This window comes from Hylobates moloch, unplaced genomic scaffold (assembly GCF_009828535.3).
Source record: "Hylobates moloch isolate HMO894 unplaced genomic scaffold, HMol_V3 SCAFFOLD_15, whole genome shotgun sequence".
In the NCBI taxonomy this organism is placed as follows: Eukaryota; Metazoa; Chordata; class Mammalia; order Primates; family Hylobatidae; genus Hylobates; species Hylobates moloch.
In genome coordinates this window covers 60,590,893-60,607,235 of record NW_026652290.1, presented here as the reverse complement: position 1 = coordinate 60,607,235, position 16,343 = coordinate 60,590,893, and the positions used below count along the sequence as shown (strand labels likewise).

Sequence of the window (16,343 nt, the reverse complement as noted above, 5' to 3'; positions counted from 1 at the left end):
GTTTTCTGCTGCCCAAATTCCTCTTTTCTCTCATATAATGGTATCTTCATTTCCTTTTTGGAGGAAACCCCTCTTTTATTCTCAGTTTATATATATCTGGATTTGACTCTATCCTCAAACTTGATGGTTGGACATATGGCTCAGACTCAAAAATCAGAGCTTCATATTCTCCTGGCCACAAGGGAGTGGGCCAGTCAGAGCCAATGAAATGCACTGAGACTTCTGCTGCGACTTCTAAGAAAGATGGTCACTCTTTCCAGCTACACATGACACTGGGTGGATTTAGGTGCTAAGGGAATTGAAGCTATCTTATGCTCATGTACAGATGGATCAGAAAGCCAACACCAAGAAAGCAGCACTAAGAAATGTACAGAAATTGAGTCTTGATGACATTATGAGAGCCTTGGGTGGAGCCATTCTTTAAGCCACACCTATCCTGAACCAATGTACACAAATCAATACATTTCCCTTTTCCCTTTTAAGCCTGTTTGAGTTGTTTCTGTCACAATAGAGTGTCTTAACTGACATACCAACTATTTCAAGTATGTTTGTTTCCCCAAAAGTAAATACACTAGGTCACAGAATCCAGTTTCAAAACCAAGGTAAAAACAGACTTTTCCTCATAGATAATTCTGGTTTTTCGAATCTGTCCTCTTCTCAAACACTATCAGGTTTTTGTATCTTTTGTCTTTATACTGTCTTAATACAAAGGAAATTCTTTTGCCACAAAGGAATAAAACACTAACAATGGAAAAAAGAAATCAATAAGTAATGGGGAATGGGGTGGGGGAGAGAGCAAATCATCTATAGAAGCTTTAAATAGTAATCAGATGTGCTTTTTATTTTTACTAAAGGACTAAATGATTGTCGCAGTCTAAAGCTTGTAAATTTAAGCAGATTCAAGTATATATGCATCTAATACAAAGACATCAAAATACTAAAATCAAAGTTTCTATACAAAAAGCAGCTGATAAAAATTAAAATTCACAGAAAAACTAAAAACAGGCAAATCACTACATAATTTCGGTACCAGTTAATCATATTCATAAAAATTCTTGATTTTAAGCATGCTATGTAGTTACAACATGGTAATGAGCTCCAGTCATTCTGAAAATATTTAGCAAAAGAAGATTTAACAGAGCAAGTAAATCACGTCAACTAAAGTCACTATATAGTAATGTAAAACTAGTACTTCCACTTTCTAGGGATTTTGGTGACTGTTAACAAGAAATAGAGAATAAGAAACATGAAATAAAATAGAATTAAATATATATTCTTATGTTTTCCCAGATTGTATTAAAGTGAGCTTTTACCTGCATATTTTAGAAATTCTACATTTTAAGTACCACATGTGACTGCTGGAACGAATTATATTACTCCTATGATCACAATGAGGCCATTAATATGGAGGCTGTATGCAAGAGGATAAGATAAATTATTATTACTTGAGATGAAATAAAATAGAATGGTTAAGGGAGTTCTGGAGTCAGACTGTCTATGTCCGACTCCTGGCACTATCTTTTAATAGCTGTGAAACCTGGACCAACTTCACTGAGTCTCAGTTTCCTAACCTGTAAGACTAAGATAATAAAAAACAGTAACTAACACATATGCAGTGCTTATCATAATAAATGCCTGGCATTTTTCAAAGAGCTTTTAAAAAATTCTTTAACTCCTAATAATGTTCTTAGGAGATAAGTGATATTATCATCTCTATTTCATATAGAAGGAAACTGAAGCTCAGATGAGTTTGGCAAATTGCCTGTGGTCAAACAACTAGTAAGGGCTGACATCTGGGATTGAAACCCTATACTTGCAATCATTATACCCTATTACTTTTCTTTTTTCTTTTTTTTTTTTTTTTTTTTTGAGACGGAGTCTCGCTCCATCACCCAGGTTGGAGTGCAGTGGCGCGATCTCGTCTCACTGCAAGCTCCGCCTCCCGGGTTCACGCCATTCTCCTGCCTCAGCCTCCCCGAGTAGCTGGGACTACAGGCGCCCGCCACCACGCCCGGCTAATTTTTTGTATTTTTAGTAGAGACAGGGTTTCACCATGGTCTCGATCTACTGACCTCGTGATCCACCTGCCTCGGCCTCCCAAAGTGCTGGGATTACAAGCGTGAGCCACTGCGCCCGGCCTACCCTATTACCTTTTAATATAATATGACCTACCTCAAAGGATTGTCGCGGGACATTAAACAAATGTCTAGTACACAGTAGTAGCTCAATAAAGGTTTCCTGTTAGAGTTTTTCTGACAGTAAATTCCTATTGAATTACCTGAATATTTCTATTATCAATTATTTAGAAATGATTACTTCAGTATAGAAACTATTTTCTGCTAAAGAGAATTTTTTTGGAAAAGGGACAATGCTGGAAATTAACTTCTATTAAGGGTAATAAATCACTTTGAAGAGGCCCCCATAGGTTTGACCCTGGGCATGGAAATGGGAGGTACTTTTGAGGCATCCATGGGGCGAGTCAGAAACAAATATATAGAGTTGTCCCTTGGTATCTGCAAGGGACTGGTTCCAGGACTTCTCTCCAATACCCAAATCTGCAGATGCTCAAATCCCTTATATAAAATGGCATAGTATTTGCATACATCCTCTGGTATACTTTATCTCTGGATTACTTATATCAACAGTCCCAATCTTTATGGCACCAGGGACCAGTTTCGTGGAAGACAATTTTTCCACAGATGGGGGTTAAGGGTGAGTGGTTGCGGGGAAATGGTTTCAGGATGAAACTGTTCCACCTTAGATCATCAGGCACTAGTTAGATTCTCATAAGGAGCACCCAACCTAAATCCCTCACATGTACAGTTCCCAACAGGGTTCACACTCCTGTGAGATCTAATGCCCTGCTGATCTGACAGGAGGTAGAGCTCAGGCAGTAATGCTTGCTCACCCAGCACTCACCTCCTGCTGTGCGGCGGCCTGGTTCCTAATAGGCCATAGACAGGTTCAGGTCAATGCCCTGGGGGTAGGGACCGCTCACTTATACTACCTAATAAAATGTAAGTGCTATGAAAATAGTTGTTATACTGTACTTTTTAGTTGTATTTATTGTTGTATTGTTATTTTTTATTGTATTTGTTTTCCAAATATTTTTGATCCATGTTTGGTTCAATCCTCAGATGCAGATCCCACGGATACAGAAGGCCAACTGTACTTGAGAAACAAAGGCAGAAATGACAGGATCCTAACCGGCATGTAGAGAGTGAAATAGTAATCTCTCTCTTTTTTTTTTTTCAAACTGAGATGGAGTCTCACTCCATTGCCCAGGCTAGAGTGCAGTGGTGCCATCCCGGCTCACTGCAACCTCCACCTCCCAGGTTCAAGCAATTCTCCTGCCTCGGCCTCAGGAGTAGCTCAGATTACAGGCGCACGCCACCACGCCCAACTAATGTTTGTATTTTTAGTAAAGACGTGGTTTCACCATGTTGGCCAGGCTGGTCTCGAACTCCTGACCTCAAATGATCCACCCACCTTGGCCTCCCAAAGTGCTGGGGTTACAGGCATGAGCCACTGCGCCCAGCCAGAAACAGTAATCTCTACCAGTATTGAAGGAGGCAGAACAGATATGGAAAGAAAACAGAGGTCTTTTTCACTATGGTAAGTTTGAAGAATTTTAGTTAATATGTCTAATAAGCAGTTGAAAATTTAAGTTGGCTCACAGAGAAAGGTCCTGAATTGGCAACAGATCTTTCCCACTCCTTTTTCTCTTTCTACTAGACCAAGTCAGGATGCCAGTAGAAATAATAAAAATAGCTTCCAATTCTTGAGTACCTACTTTATGCTTCACATCATGCTGAGAACTTTATATATTATCTCTATTCCTTTCAACAACCTTACCAGGAAGATACAGGTTGAGCATCTGTAATTTGAAAATCTGAAATCCAAAATGCTACAACACCTGAAACTTTTCAAGTGCTAACACAACTCTCGAAGGAAATGCTCTTCCAAGTATAATGCAAATATTCCACGATCTGAAAAAATCTGAAATCCAAAACACTTTTTGCCCCAAGCATTTTGGATAAGGTATTTAATAAGTCCCGGTGAGGCTTGTTCTCAGAACCTTGAGATTAAGTAAACTGAGTCAACTGTCCAAGGCAACAGAGCTACCAATTAGTGGGGGAGGCATATGGTAAAGTTTTCTTCTTATTAAAGACTCTTTCTATTATACTACCTTAGCTTTAACTTGAATGACCACCTACGTCAAGTTCATTCTGGAAAGGGAAAAACAACAAAATTAATGGAGCTCTCAAACTGAGAAAACAGGGAATGAGTCTAGGAATATGTGGCTTCAAAAAGTTCAAGTTTAATAGTGATACGAAAGAGCTGGAAAAAAAGAAGTGGAGTTATAATTTAAAGACCCTTTAAACCAGAAGGAGCCTTGGAAATGGCCTAGTACTTTTATAAGTAAAGTATGGTCCATGGCCTATAGCAGTAGCACACCCAGAAGCCTGCTAAAAATGAAGAAGCTCAAGCCCCAGCCATACTTACTGAATTAGCATATGCATTGTAATATGATCCTTAGGTAATTTGTATAATACATTAATGAAAAACACTGGTCTGATACCATTACAATAGATGAAGACACTAACCAGGTTAAAAAAAACAGTTTGCAAAGCTAGAACTTAGGCCTCTTTATTTCTGGGTCTAGGATTCCTATGTCTTCATTATGTGCCCTCCAAACAAATACATCACTTCGAATTTCACTAACCTGAGGTCTGTGCCATAAACGTTTAGAACTTAAAATGAGTTTCCATCAAATTAGCACTAAACATTTTTATTTGTTACCATTTCATTTGGAATTTTAAGTACCCCCATGAGTTTTCTTCAATCATTTGTTTTAACATCACTAAATGAAACATAAACATGCTATCCCTGACTACAAAGAATTCTTAAGCTCATAGAGTAAGTTTCAACCCTGAGCACTCAATGTGAAGACAATATAGATAGAAGAGAGAGACTTTCTATAGGCAAATTATTTAAAGTCATAGAATCCTGGAGCTGGAAGAGACCCGATATAGCTGAGATGATAAAGAGATTTCATCAGAATGGCAATTATATATATAGTTTCTGACAGTGCTGTATAAAAAAGGTACCTGAAGCTGGTTTGGGATACAGATACCGATACAGATACAGCTAGTACCTGTATCTGCCATGGGTTGGCTCCAAAGAGGGTGTGAGTGCTGGAGTTACTGACCTTGTAAAGATAGGAAACTCAAGCTCAAAGAGGTTAAATGAAATATACAAGGTCACATATTGAGAAGATAAATCAGAACTCCAGGTCCCCTAACTTCTGATATAGTGGTTTGTATCCTGTATCATATTGCCTCTCCTCTCTATTTATTCAATAAAAAATATAAAATCCTTTTCATGTAATAAAAACCAAACCAATTAGAAATTAACTGGGAATAAACACCTCAGATGGTTTTATGGGCATTATAGGATTTATAATCCTATAACAAGGACATACATGGAAGTACGTTAAAAGATTTAAAATGAAGCCCACAACCTATAGATTGTATCATTGTGATCAATGAATGATCTCTGACTCAGACTGCTTTCTGACATTCTCACTTCATGGAGAGTTTTTTCCATATGACAGTTCTTCTTTAGAGTTTATCCATGATGACTCAGGGTACCTAGATGGTATGAAGGAGCCTTCAATTTAAGGAGGAGGAGGAAAATGAGGGGGCCTACTGAATCATTAGCAGCCTACTCAGTTCTGAAACTCAGCAAATCCTTTTGGAAGCCATTTTAAAGTCAGCTTTAGGAGACAAATTCTGGCTAAAGCCTTAAAAGACTGGTCCTTAAGAGCTGAACTATATGCAAATAAATCAACATGTTATTTCTAAAAGAGACACAACCAAAAGGCTTTAGCAAAATCTGATCTTCTTTTTGTTGAATAAATGTCAGTGATGAATTTTTAAAAATGTCTGCTCTCAATGAAGTTACAGATCTGCTCAATGTTTAACAGTTTAAGAGCCCCTCCTCAAAATTCATCCTAGTTCCTTTGGGGAACAGACAAGGCTAGTTCAGAAACTGGATCATCCTATTTTAAATGAAAATAACAGTAAAGCAGTAAGCATATTTAAAAAGCTTTTTGATACATAAGGTATGTCTATAGGACTGGTTTCTAATTAGAAGCAGCCGCTACTTTACAAAAGATACGTATTTAACACATTTTCTCATGAATGATGAACTTAATTAGTTTTGTAATTTGGATGTTTTGATCCTTTGATGGTAAATTTAAAGAATGACAGTGAGAACAATTCAAAGAAAAATCCATCATGTTAACTGTAGTCTAAATTAAAGCCAATCAGCTTTTAGTGCTTCTAGTACATGCAGTTCATTAAATCTGAAATAAACCCAGAGGAACATGAAGTACTACGGATAGTATCTGCCAAGAACCAGGAATTCAACATTAAGGTTTTGAAGAACCAACAAAGCACTTTCAATTGTTTTCACTTATTGTTAAAAAATAAAATTAAACTGTGCCTTCTAAAGATTAAGCCAAATGATATGTTGAGCACTACAATGAGTTACTAGAAAAATATCAGGGCCAGTCACTTCATAATTCATTCTTGTGGAAGGAAGAAGTTATAACCTTCTTTACCACATTACTTATCTTTTTATCTTTTCCTCTTGACTGTCAAAGAGACGCTCAACAGAAGTACAGTTTTCCCCTAAGGTCATATATGATTAGTATTACAGTAATGATGAAGTCCCCAATTGTTTGACATTTTTAGAAAAGATAACAAACATCAAGAGCTGAAAATAGTTTTTGAAATTCCACTAGGCTGTTAATTTTACTATCAAACTTTGCTAGTTTAGGTATGTAGGTTCTGGATGGATGTAGGATTAACTCAATGAGTTTGAGTTTAAACTCAAACTGTTTCCTACATTATTGAGTTAAAAAAGTATTACATCCTACAGGTCATGTAGTTATCTCTTAGTGTCTGATGAGAGATCTCCAAGGCACACACCAGAAATAGGCAAGGAAAGTTTAAAAAGATTAAGTATGGCACAAATAGGAAAAGTACTGTATTTGCCATCCACAGGTTACTACTTTATAACCTTAATTCATTCCAAGTCTACTTAATAAGTATAAAAATGGCAGACAAACATAGAAAACGCTGTTGAAGAGCAACAGGCATGACTGAAGCTGGCAAAGGATGATAAAGAGAGCTATTGGCAGAGTAATGAATAGATGAAAGTGAGACAGGCAGGAAATTACAAGTATCTTGCAATGCACAAGCTGAGAAGAATAACCTTGAACCTGTTGCTGTAAAAATCTACAAAGCTTAATAGATTGAATTTTCAAATAATCTCTCAATTATTGTTACTCATTATTATTTCCAAAATTAAGTATAGATTTTATCATGGTCATAAGGTTTAAGTCAACATGAAATGTAAGATGCCCTTTTGCAAAGCAACAACTTTTCTTCAAATGAAAGTTGTATTATTACTTCTATTCTCTACTTAATTTACACACTTGAGCCTTAGCTCATTAGGTCATAGACACTTAAGCACATCCAGGTTAAGAGAATTATCCATAGTCATATTTACTATTTTGTGAGATCCAATTTTTTCCTTTCCTTCCTTCTCTTGCTGCTTTCCCTCTCTTTCTCTTCCGTCAGAAGTTATTCATTTATTCCACAAAAATGGAAATGAAAAACAGATTCATGATCCTACCAGTAAATCAACAGCCTGAATGAAAGCTATTTCTAAAATAAGTCACACTTCAGTATGGTCATCATCATAGAACTTCAAAGATCTTTATGAAAAACCACTGCCACTTTATATGGGCTCAGTTGTTCCATGTTAACAAACTAGTTAACGTTTAAAACACGTTAAATAATCTAGTCTAGCAGCTCAGTCCTGACAGTATGTGCAGTATATGGTAAGAGAGTCTGGCTATCTATCTATACATACACATCTACATACACTAAAAGGACAAAAACTCTGAGTGAATTAAAGAACTAGATTCCTAACTATTTACTGAAAAATGTTTAAATAGGAAGCTTTGTTAAAGTATTCCTTACACAGTTATATACTTATATTCTTAGTGGTCACTATGTAATTACATAATAAAAGTTCATAAGTTCTACTTCATGGCATTAAATTTTAAACATGATTGGTTAAAAATACAAATGAGGCTGGGCGCAGTGGCTCACGCTTGTAATTCCAGCACTTTGGGAGGCTGAGGTGGTGGCTCACGAGGTCAGGAGATCGAGCCCATCCTGGCCAACGTGGTGTAACCCTGTCTCTACTAAAATACAAACATTTAGCCGGGCGTAGTGGTGCGCGCCTATAATCCCAGCTACTTGGGAGGCTGAGGCAGGAGAATCACTTGAACTCAGGAGGTGGAGGTTGCAGTGAGCCGAGATTGCGCCACTGCACTCTAGCCTGGTGACAGAGCAAGGCTCTGTCTCAAAAACAAAACAAAACGAAACAAAACAAATGAAAACGTTGTGCTCCCCCACCATTGGACATAAATAACAAGAAAAGGAATGGCTTTCTTTACTCAATATTATCAGGAGAGTAAAAATCACTGAAATGTTTAGTTTCTCAGGTTGGAAAAACTGTACCTCTAAAGAATGAACTAGTATAGCAATTGTTCAAAATTAGTAATCCTACATGTATACTGTCCTGAGAGTAGATTTTTACAATCCATATTTATTGAGGTTTTTGGGGGCATTTAAACATTTAGATGAGATCCAATTTTTTCTATGCCTTTATTAATAAAGATTAAAAACAGTTCTTTATGGTAAATCAGAATGTTCTCAAAACAACTACTAATCTGAGAAATGAAGCATGAATATAAGACTTAAGAGCCAGATTCATCTCTTAACACTAACATGTGTTAGTCTTTTAGTTCCCCAAGTGTATGCCATAGTGACATGAGTTAAACAACTTCACTGCGTTTTAAATACCATCCCTTTAGTCTTGAATGCAGAATATAAATGAAATTTACCTGAAATGACTGTTTTGAATACTTAGTATTAAGAATTATATATGATCTTGTACGTGTGTGTGCGCGCATTTTGTGAGACCTTAAAATATCCAAATTAGTATGGTGCCTTCCATACTAGTCACTCTTAGAGGTTATATACCCTTATTCCAAATGATGCTACAATTATCCACAACATTATTAAAATTCCTTTTTAGTCTATGGGTGGATCTGACTTTTACAAACAATAACAACCTTCTCAGACTGGATCTGATTTTTAGAAACAGCCTCAAGTTACTTCCCATTTTCTTTCTGTCAAGATCCTCTGTGAGTCATATCTGATAAATAACATGAAATATCACGTGGCCAATCACCCCGTTTTTCCTTAAAAACAAGGAGCAAATACAAAGTAACGAGCTATTTTCAAGTGTCTTAAACTGGCTTAGATGACAAAAAAATTTTTTTTCTAAAAATACCGAGTACTGATAGTATTGTTAAGTGTATAATTTCCACGGTGACTACTCTAAAGTATAAGACTTATTTTAGATAAGTGTATAAAATATTTTTCCTTTAAAGACAGATAACCAGCCCTACACAATTTAGTCTTCTCTAACCTTCCTTTCCCATGCTGATGCTGATTTTATGTACTCATACTCACCCTGTTACCCTAGTTTTTGGTTTTTTTTTTTTTTTTTTTTTAGACAGGATCTGGTTATGTTGCTCCCACTGGTCTGGAACTCCTGGGCTCAAGTGATCCTCCCACCTCAGCTTCTTGAGTAGCTGGCACTATAGGTGCAAGCCACTATGCCTGGCTCACATCCTTGTCTTCTTGTAGTTTCTTGCAGTTGTAGGCATGCTCTCATCTCAGGGCCACTGCACTTACTATTCCCTGTGTATAATGTCTTGCTCCAAGGAGACCTGCAAGGCTTGCTGTGCTACCTCCTTCAGGTCATTACTCACTTTCTCAACTCTTTATCATCTTCTCAATGAAGTCTTTTCTCACTACCCTTTAAAACTGCATCTTGGCCAGGTGTGGTGGCTCCCACCTGTAATCCCAGCACTTTGGGAGGCCGAGGTGGGTGATCACTTGAGGTCAGGAGTTTCAGACCAGTCTGGCCAACATGGTGAAACCCTGTCTCTACTAAAAATACAAAACTCTACTGGGCGTGGTGGCGTGTGCCTGTAATCCCAGCTACTCAGGAGGCTGAGGTAGGAGAACCACTTGAACCTAGGAAGCAGAGTTTGCAGTGAGTTGAGATCACCCCACTGCACTCCAGCCTGGGTGACGACAGCAGAACTCCATCTCGAAAACAAAAAACAAGAAACAAAAAACAAAAAACTGTATCCTCCTCCCAACCTCATACACATATCCCATTTATTCTCCTTTCTCCTTCCCTGCTTTATTTTTCTGTTTGTGTGTAAAACTGTTTATTAGGGGAAATTTCAAACATACACAAAAATAAAGACGAAGTTAGAAACCTCATGTATCCATATGGCATCTACCTTCAGCAATTTTCAATATACGGCCAATCTTGTTTCATCTATGTTCCTCTCCCTTTCAATATTTTGAAGTAAAAACCCACACAGCACATTTTAAGTTGTAAACACTTTATTATACATCTCTAAAAGAACACTTAAAAAAAAAAAAGTACATTCTCACACCTGAAAAAATGGACAAATCCTTTTCATTAAATATCCAGAGTCTCAATTTCCCCAATTTTGAACAAATGTCTTTTTACAGTTAGTTTGCTCAAAGCAGGATATAACTAAGGTTCATACATTGCATTTGGTGGATAAGCCTCTTAAGTCTCTTTTAATCTTATAGTTCTCCCTCCCTATTTCTTGCTATTAATTTTTTGAATAAATCAGGTCATTTTTCTTTCTTTCTTTTTTTTTTTTTGAGACGGAGTCTCACTCTGTCGCCCAGGCTGGAGTGCAGTGGCACGATCTTGGCTCACTGCAAGCTCCGCCTCCCGGGTTCACGCCATTCTCCTGCCTCAGCCTCCGGAGTAGCTGGGACTACAGGCGCCTGCCATCGCGCCCGGCTAATTTTTTGTATTTTTAGTAGAGACGGGGTTTCACCGTGGTCTCGATCTCCTGACCTCGTGATCCACCTGCCTTGGCCTCCCAAAGTGCTGGGATTACAGGCGTGAGCCACCGCGCCTGGCCCATTTTTCTTTTATTTTTTAATTTTTATTGTTTCGAGGCAGGGTCTCGCTCTGTTGCCCAGGCTGGAGTGCAGTGATGCAATCATGGTTCACTGCAGCCTCAATCTCCCAGGCTTAAGTGATCTTCCCACCTCAGCTTCCTGAGTAGTTGGGACCGTGTCCAGTTAATTTTTTAAAAAACTCCTTTGTAGAGACAAGGTCTCACCATGTTGCCTAGGCTGGTCTTGAACTCCTGGACAAGAGGGATCTTCCCACCTCAGCCTCTCAAAGTGCTAGGATTACAGGTGTGAGCAACTGCGCCCAGTCATTTCTCTTAAAACGCAATGTATTTTATTTATTTTATGGTTTGTGTCTTATTATTAGAATGTAAACACCACGAAAGCAGAGATTTTAGTCTGTGAGGTATCAGCATCTAGACCTGTGACATGTAAACAGCATCAATAAATATTGAATGTATTTGGCATCCATGCCAAAAGCCCACCGCTCACCAACAGCAGAAATTGCTAATCACAGTACTCTTTCCTGCTAAGTTTGAACAAGGACTCCCAGTTTTCTAAACACAGCACTCTAGGCAGCCACCACTAAACAATCAGATTTGGTACCCCAAATGAAATTTATTTGCTGTCCTTGCTTTAGCCCCCTTCAAAAGTGTACTATCCCTGAAACAGATTTCATTGCACCTTGTATGTTGAAATTTTAGCATGATAAATTACTGACTGTGTTTCTTGTCAACTACATTTAAACATTTCTTAGCTTATTTTAGACAGCTTAGGGGAAAAAGAAAACTGTAGCCAAAAACATAATAGAAAAAGAAACTGCAGAAGATGGTGGGAAACCGGGGGTATTACATATTTTTAGAATTAGCAACATCCCAAGAGGCTCGTTATAAAATAAAAATTAGCAACAAATTTTCTGAAAAGGAAGTAAATTACATGTGTGTTGAATTAATTTTTTTAAAAACTACATGAAGATTAACTGGAGGATGAAGACTGATGTCAGGATTTTCCCATTTATAGGCATCAGCAACACATTCTATTTTTCTGCAACTGGTATTTTGAGGTGTAAAGGTATTACAGGGGTGATACAAGAGTACTATGTAGAACCCCATTTCTCTGAAGTGGAGTTTATGTGGCAAAAAGAATCTAAAACATCTGGTACAACATTCTGAAAAATTGTCAATTCTTTTTAAGAGTCATTTACAACTCATTTCTGTTAAACTACCAGATGAAGCTCTCTTTCTCTAGGCTTATTTCTGAAGGTAGCTATGCTAATTGAAAGACTCCAATCAGATGTTTATGTTTTGATTACTTTTTTCTATCAAAAAAGAAAAAAATTAGAAATTCCCTGACATCCATTCAAGAAACACTGTTGTTTTCTCTTTATTACCTGTAAATTCATTAAACAACAAAAAGTATTTAGGACCTACTAAACATAATATGTTAGGCAGTTATTTTCAGCCTTTGAAGGAAAAATTGAAGTGATCTACTCAAGACAACATGCAAAAAAAAAAAAAAAAAAAAAAAAAAAAAAGCTAGTGCAGAACTTGAAATCATATCCAGATCTTTCAATGACCAATATTTCTTGTCAATGTCAATGTGAGGTTCCCACACATTAGTCTAGGGAAATATTCTATGGCACAGGTCACACTTAAACTAAGAAAATATAATAAGCACTTCCCCTCCCCCACTACCACAAGTGTAAAAAAATCTCCAAGAACCCAAATCCCTTGAAAGAATGACTTCTATTTACTTTGCCTGTGTAATATATTCAGAGGGAATCTGGAAAAGATGGCTAGAAATCTATAAACAGAAAGTGCTAAGTGGAATTCACTGTTTATAGACTTCAACTAGAATTTTGTCCCTTATATATAAATGCTGCCAAGAATCTTTATATTGTATTATTTAAAAACATCTTCATCAGATTTTCTTCACTTTGTTGATTTTCTTCCTTTTTTCACGGGCTTTTAAATCTGCTTTACTCTCCTCAAAGACATTAACTGTAACTTTTGGAATAATATGTTTTTTTTTCTCCCCCCGCAAAGGAGCTCCTAAAGCCACCTCAGTGCCATCATATATTAGTCATTATGAAATTTTAATATTTACAGTTAAATATATCTGTATAATAAAATAATCCAAAAAGCCTTTCTAACCTAATAAATACTAGGATAGGTCTACATTGATGTATTATGGTAAAATGTGTATGTATGTGTTAGTTTTCAATTCTAAGTCTTTGGCTTAAAATCTTTATCAGCTATAGAAGCTTCTGCCTAAAACATTAGTTGTCCACGAAGCATAATGACTATCTACAGTCCTTATCACCTGACCTACTAGAAAACCATAATAAATCATATTCTGAAATGATAGAACTCTTAAAATACAAAAGTGACATTCTGACAACCCAGGAGAGGCTGAAGTTAAATCAAATGGAAACATCCTTTGGCTTCCCCTTTGAAACTTGCCTCAGTGGCATTTGGCAGTACTAGACTAACCTCCTACCCCGTACTTTTCAGTCATTTCCTTTAAGGGGTCTCAAAGAAATTATAAAACCTGCAAAGCCAGACTTCGCCAGTCAACACTAACTTCTGCCTGCGGATTCCAGTGACTGAACCAAGACAGTGTTAATAGCTTCCTTAACGTACAAATGTCCCTGGTAAATCTGGCTTGAAAATACCACAGAGAAAGTTCAACATAACCAACTGTAAGAACATTTAAATGCCAATCTTAAGGAAAGGATGGATTCCCTCCCCCTACAAATTCCACTGAGGCGAATTTCCAGCTTACTTTTTAGAAGCAAATAAATACTACTACTATTACATTACGGCACTTCTACCATGCTAATAAAAAGCCAGGTGATAGTTTCCTCTTTAAAACCTGTACATTCACTACATGGACATTATAACCACTTCACTACATGCAACTTTGCATACATATAACTGTTCTACTTTCCAATTATTTATTTTAAATTCAAGATCTCTTTTAACATACTATAGAAAGGGAACAGGTTAGAAGGCTTTGGGAAAAAAAAATAAAATAACGAACATCTCACTTTCATTTTCTGATGCAACCACCAAAATCTAAAATGTAAGGACAACTATACAATACAAAATTAAATTTAAGAGAATTTAGAGTAAGTGAAACTATTCACTATTACTACAGTTCTGATTATTATTTACCTGAGGAAAGAGCTAGTAGAAGTGATGCTTGATTTAAGTTTTTGGTACTTTCCAGTTTGGTACCGAAGAAATGAAACCTCACAAAATAAATAAGGTCCTCAGAGTTAAAGATTTTTCTCCAGAAGAGTTTGTTGGTATAAATTAAAAAACATAAGGAATTCATATGCTGTATTTGTACAATAAGAACAATGTTTTGAGACATGTAAATCTTATCACTCAGAAAATATTTTGTTGGCTATAAAGAAAACGCATCGTAAACTGAAACAGAACTGAATAAAGTGAACCTTTACCACAATTAAAATATTTTAAATTCACCCTATTTTGCGAACTGAATAATAAATTCATTTATCCTTAAGTGTAAGAGCAATACATATTCAACACAGTAAAGGACAATGCCATTTCTGAAACAAAACATCATGTGCAATGAAAACAAAGTAACATTCTGCAGAGAAAGAAAAAGTAAAGAGCCTGTGAACCGAAACACATGACCTTTTCTTATATATAAAGCTTCAGTTTTTAGCACAACCAGAACCTTATGAACAAAGTTCTCAATAATATTTGTTGATATACTGTTTGATGACTAAACGACAGGAATATTGTTGGTGCTGTTAAAACCAAGGCACATTTCCTTGCGTGTAGTGATTAAAATCTGTTAAATGTACATTTTTTAAAAACCTCTGCCCTCTGTCCCATTCTTGCTCTCTTGCCTCTAACAGACCTGCACGTACAAAAATAAAAGTAGATGGTGACGTGAGTTTATGATTTACATTAATTTCCCTACTCGGGGCATTTTTCACTAAGTCTTTAGAGGTTTTAAGATTCAAACACTACGTAAGAAGAATTATGGTTTGAACTACGTAACAATTACCTAGACATCTTTTGGACTTCAGTTAACCTGTAAGTAAAATGAGTATCTTTAACTTTTCCACGGGGCTTTGGAGAACGGGTTCTTCCTCATAAACGCTTTCATATCCTCAGACACCAGGCGCGGTAGAAGATCAAGCATATCCATCAATTAGAGAGCTTTTCACGACCTCAGTTTACCCACTTAGGGAAACGGACGTATTAACTTGTTTCCTAGGGGACCCGGGAGTGAAATTAATTAGTGTGTTTAAAATGCTCTGAGATCCAAAGATGAAAGGAAATGTGAAAGACGCGCAGAGATGATGACAACAATCATAACAATAAAAAGAATGACTAACTTGAAGTCTGCGTTATGTAAGGGAGGAAAAGAAGTTATCAGATCCGCACAAACAAAAGGGAAACCCACCGCCCCTTTTGTTTCTCTCATTTCCCTCTCCTCCCCGCCACCCGCAGAGCTCCCCTCTCGCAGCCGGAGCGCGCAGCCAGCCAGGCGCGGGGCTCGGAGTTGGCCGCCGCGCGCCCCGCTCCCGGGCGGAGGGGGAGGCCGCACAGGGCCGGTTCCTGACAAAGGCGCTTCCTCCAGCCAGGGCGCGGGATGGAGGCGCCGCAAATTCCGCTCCCCACCGCCGCGGGGGCGCGGGGACGCGCAGGCGGGCAGGGAGAGCCGGCTGGCTGGCCGCTAGGGAAGCCGCCGAGGAAGTTGCGCGCCCGCCCTCCCCGCGCCCCTCGGCGGCCCCGCCGCCATCCATCCCGCGGCCACACTTACCGGACAATTGCTGGTGGCCGGGATCCCAGAGAGGCCCCCGAGACCCGAGGCGAGAGGGTGAACTGTTGTGCGCGGGGAGCGCGAGTAGACAGCCCGCCGTTCCGCCGCTGCCCTCCGCGCAAGCCAGCCGAGCCCAACGAGGGGAAGTTGACCACGGAGCAGAGCGCTGAGGAGCTGCGGACGCAGGGAGAGGCGTTGGGGCTGCTTTGTGGTGCGCTCCCGGAGGGCTGGGGACCAATTCGACCGCGCCGCGGGGCTGGCGCTCCTGCTGCTGCTGCTGCTGCTGGTGGTGGAGGCGGCGGCGGCGCCCCCCGACGGTCCCTCCGCCTCACACGGCCTCTGGGTCACTGACACACACTCGCAGGGAGGGGAGGGGTCTAGCCGTAGGGCGGGGCCTGAGGGAGGGGA

The 16,343-nt window shown here is 38.6% G+C and overlaps 1 protein-coding gene across 3 annotated transcripts in view; it reads right to left on the bottom strand.

Moving 5' to 3' along the window:
* The window catches only part of PELI1 (pellino E3 ubiquitin protein ligase 1), a 61,993-nt gene extending 45,694 nt beyond the window's left edge, over window positions 1–16,299 (bottom strand). Inside the window, exons 1-2 of one of the 3 annotated variants that reach the window (XM_058429130.1) lie at window positions 15,936–16,299; window positions 14,306–15,382 (exon numbers count right to left, since the gene is read on the bottom strand). The gene's annotated coding sequence lies outside the window, so the exon portion shown is untranslated. The remainder of the gene's footprint in view (window positions 1–14,305; window positions 15,383–15,935) is intronic. The other 2 variants (XM_032179174.2, XM_032179173.2) reach the window with 2 other exon arrangements.
* Window positions 16,300–16,343: the final 44 nt, after the last annotated feature.